The sequence below is a fragment of the Barbus barbus genome (assembly GCF_936440315.1).
Source record: "Barbus barbus genome assembly, chromosome: 10".
Taxonomy (NCBI): Eukaryota; Metazoa; Chordata; class Actinopteri; order Cypriniformes; family Cyprinidae; genus Barbus; species Barbus barbus.
The window spans coordinates 13,993,428-14,013,181 of NC_136738.1; the positions used below are offsets into that span (position 1 = coordinate 13,993,428).

The 19,754-nt window shown below is 45.6% G+C and overlaps 1 protein-coding gene across 1 annotated transcript in view; it reads right to left on the minus strand.

Annotated features, from left to right (window-relative positions):
• The window catches only part of LOC306875608 (piezo-type mechanosensitive ion channel component 2), a gene marked incomplete at both ends in the record, with an annotated part of 550,584 nt that overhangs the window by 522,853 nt on the left and 7,977 nt on the right, over nucleotides 1-19,754 (minus strand).

Below are 19,754 nucleotides of genomic sequence, written 5' to 3' on the forward strand. Positions count from 1 at the left end.
CAAATATACTAGAAAAGGTAGTATCCTCACAATTATATTCCTTCTTAGAGAAAAATGGTATCTGTGAGGAATTACAGTCAGGATTTAGACCGTATCCTAATACCGAGACTGCTCTCATTAGAGTTATAAATTACCTGTGTCTATCATCTGATCGTGGTTGTATCTCTTTATTAGTTCTACTGGATCTTAGCGCTGTGTTCAACACTATCGACCACAACATTCTTTTGAATAGACTAGAAAACTTTGTTGGCATTAGTGGAAGTGGCTTAGCATGGTTCAAATCATACTTATCTGACCGCCATCAGTTCGTAGCAGTGAAAGAAAGGTATCATATCGATCACAAGTACAGTATGGAGTACCTTAAGGCTCAGTACTAGGGCCGTTACTTTTCACGCTTTACATGTTACCCTTGGGAGATATTATCAGGAGACATGGTGTTAGCTTTCACTGTTATGCTGATGATACTGAGCTCTATATTTCTTTGCAGCCCGGTGAAACGCACCAAATTGAGAAACTAACGGAATGCATAGTCGATATAAAAAAAACTGGATGATGAGTCATTTCTTACTGCTAAATTCTGAAAAAAACTGCGGTGTTAATTATTGGACCTAAAACCCCCACATGTTATAACCTAGAACACTATCTAACACTTGATGGCTGCTCTGTCAATTCTTCGTCATCAGTTAGGAACCTAGGTGTGCTGTTTGATAGCAATCTTTCATTTGAAAGCCATGTTTCTAACATCTGTAAAACTGCGTTTTTCCATCTCAAAAACATATATAAATTGTGACCTATGCTCTCAATGTCAAATGTGCTAATTCGTGCGTTTATGAACTCAAGGTTAGACTATTGTAATGCTTTATTGGGTGCTTGTACTGCACGCTTGATCAACAAACTACAGTTGGTCCAAAATGCAGCAGCTAAAGTCCTTACTAGAACCAGGAAGTATGACTATATTAGCCCGATTCTGTTAACACTGCACTAGCTCCCTATCAAACATCGGATAGATTTTAAAATCTTGTTAATTACTTATATAGCCCTGAATGGCTTAGCTCCTCAGTACTTGAGCGAGCTCTTATCACATTATAGTCCTCCACGTCCGCTGCATTCTCAAAACTCTGGCCGTTTGATAATACCTAGAATATCAAAAATGACTGCGGGCGGCAGCTCATTTTCCTATTTAGCACCCAAATTCTGGAACAATCTACCTAATACTGTTCGGAAGGCAGACACACTCTGTCAGTTTAAATCTAGATTAAAGACACATCTCTTTAACCTGGCGTACACATAAGACACTAATACACTTATATTATTCAAATCTGTTAAAGGATTGTTAGGCTGCATTAATTAGATCAACCGGAACTGGGAACACTCCCCATAACACACGATGTACTCGTTACATTGTAAGAGGAATGGCATCTGCGCTAATATTTGTCTGTTTCTTTCTTATTCTCTTTCTCAGTCCTTATCCAAATCAGATGGTGGATCAGCACCAAGAGATGATGTCTACAGCCCTGATCGTCAGCGGAGACCAGGATACCTAGATGAGCCCCAGAGACATATCCCCAGTGAAGACCTCGACTAAAAATACAATAAAACTAAAAATATAACAAAATAACTAAAAATATAATAAAATGCCTAACTACATAATACTATTATTGTTAGAAATTGCAACAATATAAAAATATAAATATAATACATTTATATATTTAAAATTTTAATTAAAACATTGTCATGAGCCGGGTTTGATTCCAGTTTACTTTTCCTTTCTGCGTCCCTCCCAATCGTCTTTGCCGCAGCCTCATTATCTCCTTGAACCTCGTATCAACAATCCTCCCTGCTATTCTGGACAGTCTACTGAATGCTGAGCCTTTTTGACACAGTGTGAGGTGATTTTTTTCCCTCCAACCCACTACCTATGCTGAGGACCGCTCCAAGGTAGCTTTTGTGCCCTGTGTGGGAGTCTGAGGCCAGCTGCTGTGAACGGTTTGCTGAAGATTTTTGACCGCTCTGTCTATGGACACGAGGCTTCTCGACAGCTTGTGACACTTTGCCAGGGGAGGCGGTCAGCAGCCGATTATGCAATAGCGTTCCGCACCTTAGCAGCCACCTGCGAGTGGAACGAGCAAGCTCTCACCGCGCGATTTTTGGAGGGTCTGGAGAGATCAAGGAGGAGATTCTCTCACGTGATCCGCCTACCCGTTTGGAACAACTGGTCAAGCTGGCCATTCGCCTCGACAAGCTCTTTGAGTTGCGCCGCTGTGCACACTACGCCATGCCTGAGCCACAGGCGGCCCAACCCATTGTCTCTTCTCCCACGGTGGTTTCACTAGGTCCAGAAACCATGCAGCTGGGGGGTCTTCGCATCTCCACTGCTGAACATCAGCGCCGCATCGTGGGGGTGTATCTCTGCATGTATTGTGGCGCACAGGGGCATTTCACCATAAGGTTGTCCAGCGACAACCTTTTCCCCATCTCACAAGTCCTGTACCTTCCTTGATGCCCTCCTGCGCTGTGGTGGCTCTACCTTTTCCTAAGCAGTTCTGGTTGACTCGGGGGCCGAGGGGAATTTATGGGTGAGAAATGGGCACTCAATCACGGCATTCCTGTTCAGGAGTTAAGTGACCCACTTACTATTTATGCCCTGGATGGTCGCATTCTTTCTAAGATTCTTCGTACCACTGCTCCGGTGAATCTTACCATTTCCGGCAATCACCAAGAGACAATTTCCTTTTTTATTTTTTGTTCCCCCCTCTCACCTATCATTTTGGGGCACCCCTGGTTAACTCAACATAACCCTCAGTTTAACTGGGTAGAAGGGACCATCTTATCTTGGGGATTGTCTTGTCATGTTAAATGTCTTGTCTCGGCTATGCCTGTTGTTTCTGTCTTTCAGGAGGAGCCCGGTGATTTGTCAGGTGTCCTGGAGGAGTACCACGATCTGCGAGCGGTGTTCAGTCGTTAATGGGCCGCTTCTCTCCCTCCCTATCGACCGTATAACTGCAGCATTGACCTGGTCCCGGGTAGCACGCCTCCTCGTGGTAGACTTTATTCCTTGTCCTTGTCCCTCTTACAGCCCTCACGTCAACCCAAAAGTCCCATTTCTCGTAGTCCAATGCGGCTCAGGAGCCTTTCGATAGTCTTAAGAGATTATTTTCTTCTGCACCTATCCTGATTACCCCTGACACATCAAGACAATTCATAGTAGAGGTTGGCGCATCTAATGTAGGAGTGGGAGCAGTGCTTTCGCAGCGCTCATCACGGGACGACCGAGTTCACCCATGTGCTTTTTTCTCTAATTGCCTCTCACCGACAGAACGTAACTACAATGTGGGTAACTGTGAACTCCTAGCCATTTCGGTTGGCGCTAGGCAAGTGGCATCATTGGTTAGAGGGGGTAGCCCAGCCATTCATTGTTTGGACTGATCACCGAAATTTAGCGTACATTCTTTCAGCTAAAAGATTAAACGCTAGACAGGCACGATGGGCTTTATTCTTTGGGCGGTTCGACTTTACCATTTCTTACAGACCCGGCTCAAAGAATACCAAGCCTGATGTGCTTTCTCGGCAGTTCGGTTCTTCTGAGGATGGCTCTGCCACAGAGACTATTCTGCCCGATGGTCTTGTGGTAGGGGCTGTGGTCTGGGGAATCGAACGGCAGGTCAAGAGAGCTCTCGCTCGTGTCACGATTCCTCGAGAATGTCTCACTGGTAGATTGTTTGTCCCCAGGTCCGTTCGTCCCGCGGTTCTCCGTTGGAGTCGCATCCTTGTTGCGCACCCTGGAATTAGGGGTACTCTGGCCACCGTCCGTCAGTGGTTTTGGTGGCTGGCCTTGGCCCGTGACGTACGCCATTTTGTTATCTCTTGTCCTGTCTGTGCCCAGTCCAAGTCTAGTAATTCTCCTCCTGCTGGGTTGCTTCGTCCTCTCCCTATTCCGTCTCGCCCTTGGTCGCACATCGCTTTGGATTTCGTTATGGGTTTGCCTTCCTCCGCAGGATATTTGGTAGTTCTTACAGTCATTGATTGCTTCTCTAAGGCAGCCCATTTTATCCCCCTTCCCAAGCTCCCTGCAGCCAAGGAAACGGCTCTAGCAGTGTTCGATCACGTTTTTAAGGTCCATGGGCTACTCAATGACATAGTCTCCGATAGAGGGCCTCAATTTGTCTCTCAGTTCTGGAGGGAGTTCTGTCGACAGATCGGAGCTACGGTTAGTCTGTCGTCGGGATTCCACCCACAGACTAATGGACAAGCCGAACACGTCAATCAGATCCTCGGGCGTTTGCTCCGTACTCTAGCTGCTCACAACCCCTCGTCTTGGTGTGAGCAGCTGGGTTGGGTCAAATACGCCTATAACTTGCTGCCGTCGTCATCCACCGGGATATCTCCGTTTCACTGTTGTCTTGGTTACCAGTCGCCACTTTTCTCCGCGCAGGAATCAGAGATCTCGGTCCCCTCTGTCCAAGCCCTTATTAAGCACTGCCAGCATTGTGTAAGACTAGAGAATGCGTCTGTCGAGCCCCTAATCGCCATCGTTCTAAAGCCCCTAGATATGTTTGTGGCCAGAGAGTGTGGTTATCCACTCGTAACCTAGCCCTTCAGTCTCCGTCGTGAAAGTCGGCGTCCAAGTTTATTGGCCCTTTTTCCATAGTTAAAGTCCTTAGTCTGATGGCGGTGCGGCTTAAACTACCTCACTATTTACAACGGGTTCACCCGGTTTTCCACATCTTGTGTATTAAACCCATTATTCGCCCGCCCTCCCGTCCTTACCCACCCTCCCCCCCTGTCCTTGTCGAGGGCCCTCCGCTGTATAGACTCAAGAAATCGTTGGCCACCCACCCTCGGGGAAGGGGTTTTCAGTACCTAGTCAATTGGGAGGGGTACGGCCCAGAGGAGAGAGGTTGGGTCCCAGCTCGGGGCATTCTGGACCGCTCGCTCATCGAGGACTTCATTCGCACTCACCAGTCTTCACCCTCGGGAGCACCAGGGGGTATTGTCATGAGCCAGGTTTGATTACAGTTTTCTTTTCCTTTCTATTTCTTGCTCTGCCTCCTAGACTCAGCTGTTCGCATTCACAATCAGCGCTCGCTCACGCTGATTGGGACAGCACCTGTTTCCTTTTGACGCTGATTTGATCCTCTATTTCGCTCTGTGTGTTTCTAGACTTTGTCAGATTATTGTGCTTTGCAGCCATTCTGCCAGCTCTCTCTCAATCTATTACTGTCATTCTGTGTTTTGTCAAGAACAGTCCTGTCCTGTCAAGTCGAGTCCTGCCGAGTGTCTGACCTTATCTCTCTGCAGCCCTTCGGACAATACAGTCTCCTGTGGAGGTCGCCGTTTGCCTCTCTGGCCGGGACCGTTCGCCCTCTCGTTCAAGTCAAATCTGTTTCTATGTTCCAGTTTGTTTCCTGAGTTATTTTCCTGTTCTGCGAATGCCTGATCTGGCTAGCGAACAACAGACTGCCTAAGTTCATTTTTGGACAATAAATTCTCTGTTTTGACTTGCCTTTGTCTCTGGGTCCCTTTGTGACATGACAAACATAATAATATACATATATAATAAATAATATAATAAATAGTATTATATATATATATATATATATATATATATATATATATATATATATATACACAACAGAAATATATTAAATGAATTAAACTATAAAATTTAAATTATAACAAAAACAAATATATAATATAAAAATAGAGCGAGAAACAATAAATGCATTAAACTATACATTATAATTATAGCAAATGAATAAATCACATAAATGAAAAACTTCAAATAATGAAAAAAACACAAATATAACAAATACATCAAATTATAATTAAAATGCCCAATCAAGACAAGACCACAGGAATCAGTTAGGCCCTTTAAACAATCTGACATGGCTGCGGTTGGAATTGAACTGCGTGTTTCGTCTGGCCAGAGGAGAACTGGCCCCCCAACTGAGCCTGGTTTCTCCCAAGGTTTTTTTCTCTATTCTGTCACAGAGGGAGTTTTGGTTCCTTGCCGCTGTCGCCTCTGGCTTGCTCAGTTGGGGACACTTAATTTCTAGAGATTATCGTCGATTTGATTGCACAGATACTATTTAAACTAAACTGAGCTAGACAATGATATCTCTTAATTCAATAATGAATTGCCTTTAAATGAAAATGAAAATTGAGTGTTTAATCTTATCATTATACATTACGGACACTCTATCCTTTAATTTGATACTGATAAGTGCTTTGACACAATCTGTATTGTTAAAAGTGCTATATAAATAAAGGTGACTTGACTTGACTTGACTTGACTCGGTACTTGCTCTGCAGCAACAACAGCAGTGTAACAAATCTATTCAACCAAGACCAAAGGCATTAACATTGTCATGTACATTACCATGCTAAACCTTCTGAGACTTGTCATAACAGAATTATCATTCAGAGTAAATGCTCTAGCCAAAGCTTTAGAATATGCAATACATCTTGTAGGCTGTGCTCAAACACCAAGAAGCAAAGTAAGCTCAGGCACCTCATAGGCATTCAAGACCACAACCCAATGCAACATTCTCTGTTTAAAATTATCTGTTTTTAATAATTAAAAAAAAAAAAATTGATATCCTCACAACACAAACAAACATTTGCATAAACACTGCCTCCAGAGCAAGACATTGATAAATAGTCATCTTATCACCATAGGCCTTGTCCATTGGTATCCAGCCGCTTAATGGCTGGTAACTGATTACGCGACGTGACACTCGCATTTACCGTTGCGTCAAAAGCAAATAGAAATTACCTTCACCGCCACTATCTTTTCTACACTGGATACTGTATACAGATGTGCATTCGCTTTCTGACACAGTCCACATGCTTGAAACAGACAATAGAACAAATGGAGTAAAGAACATTTCAGAAGAACATATCAGAAGGATCCCAGCGTAAGGAACACATAGATAGTTTATTGGCATCCCGGATCATGTCAGAGGATTGATCTGAGCATTTTCTTTTGTAAATGAGGCACAGTGTCATGGAGAGTTCACAAATAAACATTTGTTGAAAGATGAAGCCGTACTAGATCTGACTGCAGCTGCATCACAAACCGCAAGTAAATAATTTAATAATGCTTAGTCTGGAAATGGCCATTTTATTTTGATCATGTTGTCAAAACACTCACATGCAATAGTGAGGGGGCAGGGAATTGATACTGTTTACTATGCAATGACGTGGCGATTACTAACAGGGCACGCCCCATAAAACAGGTCATTATAGACAGAGGGTCAGAATGAGGGTTGAAAATAATTTTTCAACATATTTATGTTTTTTTTTGTCCACAAAAATGTATGAACATTATAAGTAAACCTCAATGAACATATTAAAATAATAATAATAAAAAAAAATCCATGTCATGACCCCTTTAAAAACATATAAATAATATAACCTTGGACAGAGCAAAGTCCAGACATGCAGGATTGACATACATGGCCTACAAATCTCCAGTCCTTTTTAAGGGACAACAAGGCCAATGACAATACTGACTTCAGAGTCAGAATCAGGGGCCATCCTCAAACTTTCGCTGCTAGTCGCTGCATTTTTTCCTGCCTTGTAAATGAATTTAAATTCATTATATTTTTCAGAACAATCTCTGAATCTGACAAAGAACTGAATTCTGCTGGCTTTTTCACAAGAAGTGAATCAAACTGATACTCTCCATTTTCATGTGATTTGCTGTTTGCTGCAGAGCTCAGTTTTAGGTGCACATGCTCCAGAATTAATCATAAACTCTGGATCAAACCCTGAGTTGACAGTAAATTCACAGTGAGTATTGTGAACCTGCTAAACCTAATCTAAACCGAGTTTTTGATTTGTTTGGTTTTGTCAACTCTGAAACTCAGAATTAATTCAAATAGCTTCTTGTTAAAGGCCAAATGAGCTATCTTCTGTACTCTTTTGTGATCTGTGTATGGCAAGTCGTTTTGACTTTTATTCATTTGCAGGATATGAATTCTTGATATCAACAATTCAATTTTCACTAGTTAAAATGCTAATTATTGGAATCAATAATCAGGAATTGAATTTTTACTAGTAACTATGGCTATTTTTGACATTAGGAATTACATTTCCACTAGTAAAAATTAAGTTAATTATTGATATCAACAATGACACATCAAATTATTGATATCAAGAATTAAATTTCAACTAGTAAAAATATAATTATTGATATCAAGAATGTATATCATGGGAATAGAAATAGGCAATCCATTTTGACTTTTATTCATTTACAGGATATGAATTCTTGATATCAACAATAACATCATCACTCGCAGAAATAAGAATTCTGCTGGAGTGCTGGAGGATGCTCGACCAGAGTTCACCCATACAGGAGCTCGACTGGGAGAAAAAGGTGCTCGCAAAAAATGAGCCGGCCCTTCCCACCAATTAGATATTACCCAACACATGGGAAGAAACTGGCTCAACACAGAGGCTGTAGAATCTCGCGAAGGTGTTCAGTGTCACCCAGCCCGCAGCTCTGCAGATGTCTGCCAGAGAGGCGCTGTTGCATAGGAGGCAACACTCCATGTGGAGTGAGCCCTCACCCCTAGGGGGCACGGCTTGACTTGGGATTGGTATGCAGAGGTAATGGCATCCACTATCCTGTGGGCCAACCTCTGCTTGGAGACAGCCTTCCCTTTCTACTGAACTCCGTAGCAGACAAATAACTGCTCTGGGTGCGGTCTACATATACGCAAAGCACTCTTATGTGACACAGCAACACTAGAGCTGGGTCTGCCTCCTCCGGGGGAAGTGCTTGCAGGTTCATCATCTGATTGTGAAAGGCTTGGTGGAAACATTGGGCATGTATCCAGGCCGGGGTCTCAGGACAATGTGAATGAATGAATGAATGAATGAATGATGCATTTATATAGCTCTTTATTGTGTATTGCTGTACAGCCAAAGCGCTTTACAATCATGTGGGGGGGTCTCTCCTCAACCACCACCAGTGTGCAGCATCCACGTGGATGATGCGACGGCAGCCACAGCACAACGGCGCCAGTGCGCTCACCACACACCAGCTACAGAAAGAGAGGAGAGAGAGTCATTGAGCCATTCAAGTGTAAGGGGAATATTAGGAGGCCATTATAGACAAGGGCCAGTAGAGGGAATTTGGCCAGGACACCAGGGTTACACCCCTACACTTTACGAGAAGTGCCATGGGATTTTTAATGACCAGAGAGAGTCAAGACCTCGGTTTAACGTCGCATCCAAAAGACGGTGCTTTTTGACAGTATAGTGTCCCCATCACTATACCGGGGTGTTAGGAGCCACACAGACAACAGGGTGAGCACCCCCTGCTGGCCTCACTAACACCTCTTCCAACAGCAACCTAGTTTTCACCGGAGGCCTCCCATCCAGGTACTGACCAGGCTCAACCCTGCTTAGCTTCAGTGGGCAACCGGTCTTGGGCTGCAGGGTGATATGGCTGCAATGTGAGAGTAGGCCGGCCCAAACACAAGGCACTCTTTGTTCAGCGAAAATGCTTGGAGGTCCCCGACCCTCTTGATGGAAGTGAGTGCAGTCAGGAGTGCTGTCTTTGAGTGCTGTCTGTCTACAGGAATTTTAGTTGAACTGACTCCAGCGGCTCAAAGGGATCCCTCTAAAGGCCAGCCAGGACGGTAGAGAGATCCCAGGAGGGCACCAGATCAACCTTCTGGCACTCCGCAGGAACCTAACGATGAGATCATGCTTTCCCAGGGACCGGCCATCCACTGCATCATGATGTGCTGTGATAGCAGCCACCTACACTTTTTTTTTAAAATCTTATGCTCCAACCTTTCCTACAGAAAAGAAAGCACTACTCTAATCATGCATCTTCAGGGGTCTTCTCAGTGAGAATAACACCAGCTCATGAAAAGACTTCACTTCAGAGCATAGGCTTGCTTCGTAGAGGGAGCTCTAGCCTGAGTGATTGTGTCTACCACTGCTGGTGGCAGATCACTTAAGTCTGCCGTGTCCCGTCCAGGAGCCACACGTGGAGGCTCCAAAGATCCGGATGTGGGTGCCATAGGGTGCCTTGCCCCTGAGAAAGAAGGTCCTTCCTTATGGGGATGCGCCAGGCTGTTGAGAGGAGCATGAGTTCCGAAAACCATGTCCGGGTGGGCCAGTAAGGCACAACCAGCAAGACCTGTTCCTTGTCCTCCCTGGCTCACTGGTGGAAATGCATATTTGCGTGGAGCCTGAGACCAGCTGTGTGCAAGTGTATCCATGCTGATGGGGGCCTCGGTCAGGGAGTAATACAGCTGGCAGTGGGAGGACTCGTGAGAAACAAACAGGTCTACCTGGGCTTCCCTGAATCGACTCCAGATCAGCCGGATCATCTCAGGATGGAGTCGCCATTCTCTGGGGAACATGAGCTGTCATGAGAGCGTGTCAGCTGCACGATTAAGCTCCCCCGCAATGTGGTTGGTGAGCAGCGATTTGAGCCATGTCTGACTCCAGAGGAGGAGAGGGCAGGCAAGTTGTGCCATGTGACATGATCGTAGACCTCCCTGCCGTTTGATGTATGAAACAGCCGCAGTGTTGTCCGTGTGGAACAACACGTGCATGTCTTACAGCAGTGGCCAGAACTGCTGCAAGGCTTGATGCACTGCCAACAACTTCAGGCAGTTGATGTACCAAAGCAGTCGAGGCCCTATCCAGAGCCCAGAGGCTGCCTGCCTATTGCATGTAGTGCCACAGACCGTACTGGAGGCATCCATCGGGACAATGACATGCCGGGACACTTGTTGTATGACTGTGGCTGCGGATGCCATATGCCCCAGGAGCCTCTGAAAGTGTTTCAGTGGTACCACTGTCCTGCCTCTAAAGGAACTCAGGCAGTTCAGCATGGACTGGACACACTCGCTGGTGAGATGCACCATCATACTCACTTAGTCGAACTCCATACCGACAGCAATCTCCTCACGCAGGACAGGGGCATCTCATACTGGCCCTTGAGCCAGTGGTGGAACAGAAATAAAATGAAATGCAGGATTATCTCCTCCAGGGGAAGGAGTGGTGCTGTCTTCACCATCTCCCAAAGAAGAGCCGGGGCAAGATGTGCTGGATTGCCTCAGTCTATCACTGTACTGCCGAGAACTGTTGGGCAAAGTCCTTGACAGTTTTGCCGAATAGCCCAGCCTGGGAGATGGGAGCATCAAGAAAGCGAACTTTGTCGATGTCCCTCATCTCTGCCAGGTTGAGCCATAGATGGTGCTCTTGGGCCACAAGTGCGGACATCGCCTACTTGAGGGACCACGTTGTGACCTTTGTCACCCGCAGAGCGAAGTAGGTCGCCGAGCGCAGCTCCTGCATCAAGCCCGGTTTTGTACCACCATCGTGCATGTCTTTGAGTGCCTTGGTTTTGTGGACTTGCAGGAATACCATGGCATGCAAGGCAGAGGCAGCTTGACCCACAGCACTGTAGGCCTTAGCAGCGAGGGCTGCCGTGGTCTTACAGGCTTTGGAAGGGAGGCGCGGACGATTCCTCCAAGTGGCAGCGTTGTGTGGGCACAAGTGCACCGAAACCTCTCTCTTAACCTGGGGAATGTCCACATAACCCCTAGCTGCCTCGACATCGAGGGCGGTGAAAATGAGGAGGGAGATGAGCAGCTTCTGGCTGAAAATGGGGCCATCCACAACTTCGTCAGCTCCTCGTGCACCTCCGGGAAGAAAGGAACTGGGGTGGAGCATGGTCGCGAGCCACGTCCCCCGCCGAGCAACCAATCATCCAGCCATGAGGGTTCGGGACTGGGCCGTGTGCACACCTCCAGCCTGATACTCATGGTGACCCGGAAAAGCATGGCCATCAGTTCTGGGTCCGATTCGGTAGTGGTGACAACACCCGAGTGGGGCAGCCCTGCTGAATCTTCATCGTCGGAAGATGACAGCCCATCTCCCGATGCAGTGATCGACATCTGATCCTCCTGCGGTGCCTTAATGAAATGCTGAAACCGCCCCAAGATGGCTCAGAAAAATCACTGGGAAGCCGAACGGGACAGTCGCTGCGGGATGAGTGAGAGGTCCGCGGGGATGGACCCGGTGGAGAAGCTCTCACTGTGACCCTCAAATCATCCAAAGCACCAGCCGGCGGTCCTCTGCTCGTGGCAGAGAAACTGGGATGGGTGGTGATAGAAGGTGCCTCGCTGCTCCCCTTGAGGAGAGAGAGGCATGATCACAGCGCTGTCAAGGTCATATGCTCATAGTGAACGCATGAACCACATCCTCAGTGTGCTGGATTCCCAGACACTGAAGACAACGATCGTGGCCGTCAGAAACTGCTCTTTTAGATGAAACACCCAGGGGAATCGCTGAATTAACAGGGATGTCACTGAACATGCCGTAACGCCACCCAGAACAGCCTCTTCTTCCAGCAAACGAGAGAATTCGCCTGGTGAATGTCGAGTTTTCTTTATTCACTCAGCTCCGTGAGGGGATGCACCTGTCGCCGATTTATACCCATATGCTCAGGGAGTGGCTCAGCATGCAAAATCCACTAGCCAAATTTCATTGGCATTTTCTCTTAATCAGAGAGGATTCGGGCTTCCAAGTAAGACCCCTATGTTGTCACAACATAACTCATAGTGAACGGCAGAAAGGGAACTGGTTTTCCCATAATCATCTTTTTAGTGTCAATTTAGGCCAAAGATGGAGGAAGAACATCCATGCACAGAAACGGCTCCTTCTTTCTTTATTCATTTAGTCAATGATACATAAAAATTATATTATATTATTATTTTTATTACTGTCGATCTTTTGTTAATTGCTTAAAAGAGTAGTTTCATCCTGTTTCTTTTTATTGGCCACCAGGTCCTTCGGATAATTAAAGGGGAAAAAAATTACAAAGCAATCATTTATCAATTATTTTGTCATTGACCTGATTCACACCCTAGCCAATCCCAGCGCACCTCATCACCTGAATACTGATTACACACACCTGTTGCTCATTCACCTTGCCACTACTTAAGCACTCACAGCACCTCACTCCAGTGTCCAGTCTCAAAGAAACCTTGTGGACTCCTACCTGATACAAATGAATATTCCAAACAATATTCCAAACAGACACGAACATAAAAAAATAACCTTGTCATTTTTTTTCATATGTTTATTTTTTGTTTCATTACACTTTCTTCTAATGCACCACCCCCCCCCAAAAAAAAGCCAACCAAAATGAACGCTTCCTTTTTGTAAGCATTAGCTTTTGTGTACAGTCACTACTATAAGGGTCATTCCACGCAATCAGTGCCTTTTGTGTCTCTAAGAAATAATCAAACATAGATTAAATATAACAACAAATACATTTGCAGTTTAAAAACAATACTATGTATTATTTCATCAATATTACATAAAAAAGTCAATTAAATATTATTTTAAATTATTTAAATAGCATTTATGCCGATAGGTTTAAGGTTTTTGGCCTGTCCTTCACTATGATTTATTTTTTTTCTTTTTCAGTAGGACTTTTAATTTGCAAAATGCAGACTGATAAAAAAAATATTTGCATATTGTTTTAAATATAGTCTCATTGTTAAGCAATGTTTTTGGCATAATTATGCATTTTTTCTATAAAACATATCATTTTATTGGTGTACCCTGATTTCGTGTCAGCTCTGTTACCCTCATCAAGAAAAACCTTGTAAAATACATTCAAGTACATTCAAGTGACATCACTTCTAGGAGATTTCATCATCTCTCAACCAAGACCAAGACTTTCAACCCTTAAAACACAAGCATGTTTCTCTCACTCCTCACTCCACAATGGCGGTGTGTGTGTGTGGGAGGGTCATTGTACAGTGTTAATACTGTTACCATTTTTAAAATGTAAATTTAAACAATTATTTATTACATTTAATATAATCAATGTCTACAAGTAACATCTTTTCAAAGTGTACAACATGCTTATGTGAACTTGACTATTAGCTATCAATTAACCAATTAATTTGATACTTTCAGCCCTGTTCCCTATCTGTTGGTCACTATGAGTTATGTCGTGACGTCATAGGGAGTTTACTTGAGAGCCCCAATCATCTCTGACTTAAGAGAAAATGCCAATGAAATTAGGCTAGTGGGTTTTGCATGCTGAGCCACTCCCCTTGCATACGGGTAAAAAGAGGCAGCAGGTGCAGCCGCTCATCAGATTTTTGATTCGGAGCTGAGTTGGTGAATGATTTTTCTCCATGAAGCCTGAAAGAATGAACCCATGAATCCTGGTTGGCATGACAGCACAAACATTGGTGTCCCTGTTGAATTGGCGATTCCCCTGGGTGCTTCAACTAAAAGAGCAATTTCTCATCAAGGACAGTTCGCATCTTTTTAAAGATGCCGTTCCGTGCGTGTCCTCTAGGTTTTGGTTGTTACCGGTCCTCTGTCAACAGACACGATCGTTGTCTTCAGTATCTGGGCATCCAACACGCTGAAGCTGCGTTCGTGGATAACTCATGCCTCTACTGAGCGCATGAGCATGGCTTCGCTGCGATCTCACCTCTCCCTCCTCAAGGGGAATGGAGGAGCACCCTCAGTCTCTACCCATCCCGGTTTCTCTGTCACGAGCAGAGCTCAAGGAGATCTGAGGGTCACAGTGAGAGCTCTTCTGCCTGGCCCGTCCCCGTGTGTTGACATTCCCCAGGTGGAGAGAGTGGTTGTGGTGCACCTGTGCCTGCAAAACGGCACCACTTGGAGGAATGGTCCTTGTCCCCCATCCAAAGCCTGTAAGCTGACAGCAGCGTTCACTGCCAAAGCTTATAGTGCTGTGGGCCAAGCCACCTCTACCCTGCATGCCATGGCGATCCTGCAGGTCCACCAAGCCAAGGCACTCAAACAAATGCACAAGGGTTGTACCGACCTGGGGTTGATGCAGGAACTGTGCATGATGACCGCCGAAAGTCACGGCGCGGTCCCTCGGGAAGGTGATGTCCACTCTTGTGGCCCAAGAGTCCGCTTTCTTGATGCTCCCATCTCACAGGTTGGCCTATTTGGCGACACTGTCGAGTACCCTTTTAGTGGGCTTAGGAAGGATTCAGATATTTACGTGTGTTCATCACTAAATCAGCCACAGGTATTTTAAGAAAGAAAAAAAACCTCTGCTAGATGCTTATAAGGAAGATATACAGAGATGGTCCTCTCTTCTAATATCACTCCCACATTCTTATATATTTTCCAGCATATACAAATTTATATTAACAAGTCTTTTTTTGCTACTTTGAATCAGACAACTAACTCTATTTGTGGTGCAGCAAATATGCCCGCGTAAGAGGAAAGTTTCTTGAACTTCCAAAAACGAAAGGGGGCTTTGCCAAATTTTCAAAAGTATTACAGGGCCTGTAATATTAACAAGCTTTTGTATTGGACTAAAACTTTAAGAGTTCCTGAATATTCTATCTGGGCCCAAATAGATTTGTCATCCTCAAAATTTCCCCTTCATTCAATAATTTACTCTCAGCTTCCTATTAATAGTAAAAAAAAATTATACATAAAATCATACAGTGGTGACCAATACTGGCCTGATTAAAATATGCGTTAATCAGGGTTAAAATATGGGTTAATCAGTCCATCAACTCTTGCACCTATATTAAACAATTTATGTGTTTTACCATCATGTCCTGGTCCGTGTTTTTATTTTTTTATTTGTGGCTGGTGTTCTAGTGGTTTTAGTACCCTCAATATATAAAGGTATATTCCCAGTCAACATTTTGATCTCACAATGATGCCACTGTGGCGAGGGGGGCATGGGAATGTGAATGCTGCAGCGGGAGAATCGGTGCAGAGACGAGCGGTAAAAAGGAGGTCAAGTGAATGATGACTAACACCTGTATCTAATTCCTGTGATTGGGGAGAGATGAGAGAAAAGCGCACCGCAGACCTGTGGGGGAGAGAGAGAGAGAGAGACTGAACGCCAGCAGAGACGGAGCCTTGTTTGTGTGTCTTGCTGGAAACCTGTGTAGGCAGAGAATCTGACAGCCCTTTATTTTGATTCTTGTTGCTTATTTTTCTGAGTAATAAAAGGCTTTTCTCACCACCCCTGACTTCCTCATCCTTCGTCCTATTGAACCTCGTTACACTGGTGCTGAAACCCGGGACGAAGAAGCCGGTATGCCGCCATGCAGCCAGCTCAACCCACGCTACTTGCGGTGCTTGTGAAGTCACTCGCTGGTCTTCACCAAACGCAACATCAGGCGCTGATGGACCTCAAGCTGGAACAGGAGGATCGGTTCCGCTTGCTGGTCCAGGCACAGTATGAAGACTGTCAGGTCCTCAGGAGCTTGTTGGGCCGGGAGGCCACCGCAGTCATGGCCCCCTCCATCGCCCACGTCCCGCTGATGAAGATGGTTCCACAGGATGACCCGGAGGCGTTTGTGGACCTATGGAGGCGCAGGTGGCAGCACAACAGCTGCCTGTAGCGAGCATCCTGGCCTACGAAGATCTCAAGTGGGCCATCCTCCGAACAACATAGTCATCGCTTCCTCTCCATGGAGCTGGGGGACCCAACAGGAGTGCGACATCGTGGAAGTGGTCGACCTGGTGGTCTTGGAACAGTTCATCGCTCGGCTACCACATGTGACAGCCGAGTGGGTCCAGTGCCACCGCCCGACGTCGCCATCCATCTGGCTGAAGACCATCTGGTGGCGGGCCCTGGGGTCGGTGAGCCCCTCATTAACCTCTCTTTCTCTAACCCCTTTCCTTCCCTTTCATGTCTGCTCTCTCTCTCCCTATTCCTGCTTCCAGGTCGCATAGCAACGCGCCCCCTCAAACCCCACAGCAGGGAAGTGTTTTCCAGGGGAACAGGTCTAGGACACTAGGGGGCATGGCGGAGAGCGCTGGAGCCCCCGCTCCATCTAGACCTTTCTCCAATCTCTTGGCCCTCCTTCTGCTGCTGGGGTGGTGGGAAGGCCTGGGCCAGCCTGCTGGAGATGCGGGGACCCGGGTCATTTTCAGGACCGGTGTCCGATGATGGAGGTGGAAGTGTTGATCCGGGTCCCCGACTCCTCAGGGGCTGCCCCCGATCAAGCCGGGCAGTAACAAATACCTGTGAGTATTAAGGGGGGTACATATGAGGCTTTGGTGGATTCAGGCTGTAACCAAACCTCTAGTCATCAAAGCCTGATGCAACAAAGGGCATTGGATATGAGCCGCAAAGTTAAGGTGAGGTGTGTGCACGGGGATGTGGTGAACTACCGGTTAGTGCCTGTTAGTATTCAATTTCGGGGGAAAACGTATAGAATGAAGGTGGTGGTTAATTCCCACCTCCGGCATCCGCTGATTTTAGGTACAGATTGGCCAGCATTTGCACAGTTATTGGGGATTTTGTGTGTGGATGCTTCTTAGGAGACAGGGCAAGGAAATGGAGAAGCACTGGCTCAGACTGGAGATGGGTCTCGGGCCCTTCAGCGACTGGCTCGGAGGAAACAAGAGCAAGGGCAGAGCTAAAGTCCCCTGAGCTGGATGACTTTCCTCTTGAGCAGTCGCGTGATGAGATGCTCAAAAACGCATATGACCGGGTCCGCTCCATCGATGGACAGCTTCTGCAGCCTGATCAGCCACTTTCCTATCCTTATTTTTCCCTTATAAAAGATAGGTTGTATCAGGTAACCTAAGATACCCAGGCAAAAGGAAATACAACCCAATTGTTAGTCCCAAAAAGCTGTCGGGAAATGCTTTTCCAGGTGGCTCATTGTAGTCCCATGGCAGGCCTCTTGGGGGAAGCAAAGACACGTGAACGTCTCATTGGCCGGGCATTTACGAGAACATGAAAGTGAAAGTCAGCTGGTTAATCCGCCAGCCACTTCAAAACGCCATTGCGCCCATTATCACTGGTAGAGGTACCCTTCGAGTGAATTGGTATGGACCTCATCAGGCCATTAGAACGTTCAGCACGTGGACATCGTTTCGCATTAGTTCTGGTGGATCATGCAACACGATATCCGGAAGCAGTGCCGTTACGCACCATTTCTGCAAATAGTGTGGCGGATGCACTGTTTCGAGTCATCTCCCGAGTGGGAATTCCGAAAGAGATTCTCACTGATCAGGGCATGGCGTTTACGTCACGTACGTTAAGCGAACTATATGAACTTTTGGGCATTAAATCGATTCACACCAGTGTCTATCACCCACAAACAGACGGCTTGGTGGAACGATTTAATCGCACGTTGAAATCCATGGTTCGTAAGTTTGTAAAGGAAGATGCCAAAAAGGTTCCGCAAGCCTCGGCTGGGTTTTCCCCATTCGAGCTTCTCTATGGTCGTCAGCCCCAGGGGGTGCTTGACGTCATTAGAGAGGCTTGGGAGGAGGGGCCTTCAAACAGCCGTAGTGAAATTCAGTATGTCATGGACCTCAGAGTAAAACTCCACATTCCAAAAGAAAAAAACTCCATAGAGAGGGTGGCTCTCTATGGAGAATTTGCTCCAGGATGCTATTCATTGATTTCAGTTCCGCCTTCAATACAGTGATCCCATCCACACTGATCTCCAAGCTCACTGATCTTGGCATCAGCCCCTTTACACCATGGAAAAAAGGTCATCCACATCCTGTGAACACCACGGCATGTCCAGCGACAGTCCCCCACAACATCCTCCTCCACACCCTTCACACAGGTGCCAAACGGATGTTGCACAAGGACAGCCGGACACGCCTAATTCTGAGTTACAGGAGATGCTGAAACTAGCAGAAGAGCTTCCCCCCCAAATGCATCTAACACCTAAGAAGGCAGAACAGGCCTCTGGTTCCATGGCAACCCATCTGATAACACTGGTTTTATTGCTCAAAGGAATGCGGGAACTCACTTCTTTGCCCCTTAGGAAAGAGAAATGGAATCTTCTCTAATTAATTCATAGAAAAAACCTTTCTTTGAATGAACACACATATATTCAGGTCATTGTGTATATTATTACTGTTCTTGTATATGTTTTTGTGTATTGTACACCATTTTATGCATGCTTATGATAGACCACTAGTTCACTAGTTAATATCACTCTAGCTGTATCATGTTTAGTCTCTATCAATTCGTCTTCGGATGATCTAATTGAGAGTGAATATTACATGTTGATACATATTAGTGTCTTAAGAATCTTTAGAACATTTCCTTTATTTAGACCATAATTAATCAGTTACAAAGGTATCTGGTGTAGGCACGTGTTGTTTGTATGGTTCCTTATTATATTAGCCTAGTGACCACTCGTTATTTGTATTAATAAGCTCTAAACACTCATATTCAGGTGTATGAATGTATCTCTGGTTTAATATCTGCTAGATGTCTCTTTCTTGATATCAAAATGATCTGCTCTTTATTTCTCAAACAATGATGTATACTGTGACCTCGTGAAATGTATCATACTATTCTTACAGTACTGTGGGAAGAATTACACCGATCGAGCAGAACAGTCATAAAACATGCAAATGAGGCGTCAAGTGAGACAAAGAAACACTTTCCCGCTGAAACTATGTGCCTTGTTATTGGTCGAACTGGCCAGAAATGGGTGTAATTGGGTCAGATAAAACTTCTCCCACACCCAAAAGACGCTCTCTTTTCTTTAGCTTGGGTGCCGTAGAGACACTCATCACCGTGGAAACCTCACGAGTCCCCTTTCGGGGGGAGTCCAAGCTTATGGCAGTTTTGAGCTCAGTAACTTTGGCGATTTAATTTCGGACCAATCAACTCGTGGCTGGAATGACGAAGCTTTCACTCCTAAAGGAATTCATCAAGAATATGCGCATTCATGCAGCAAGACACTTTACTCACTTGTTAACTA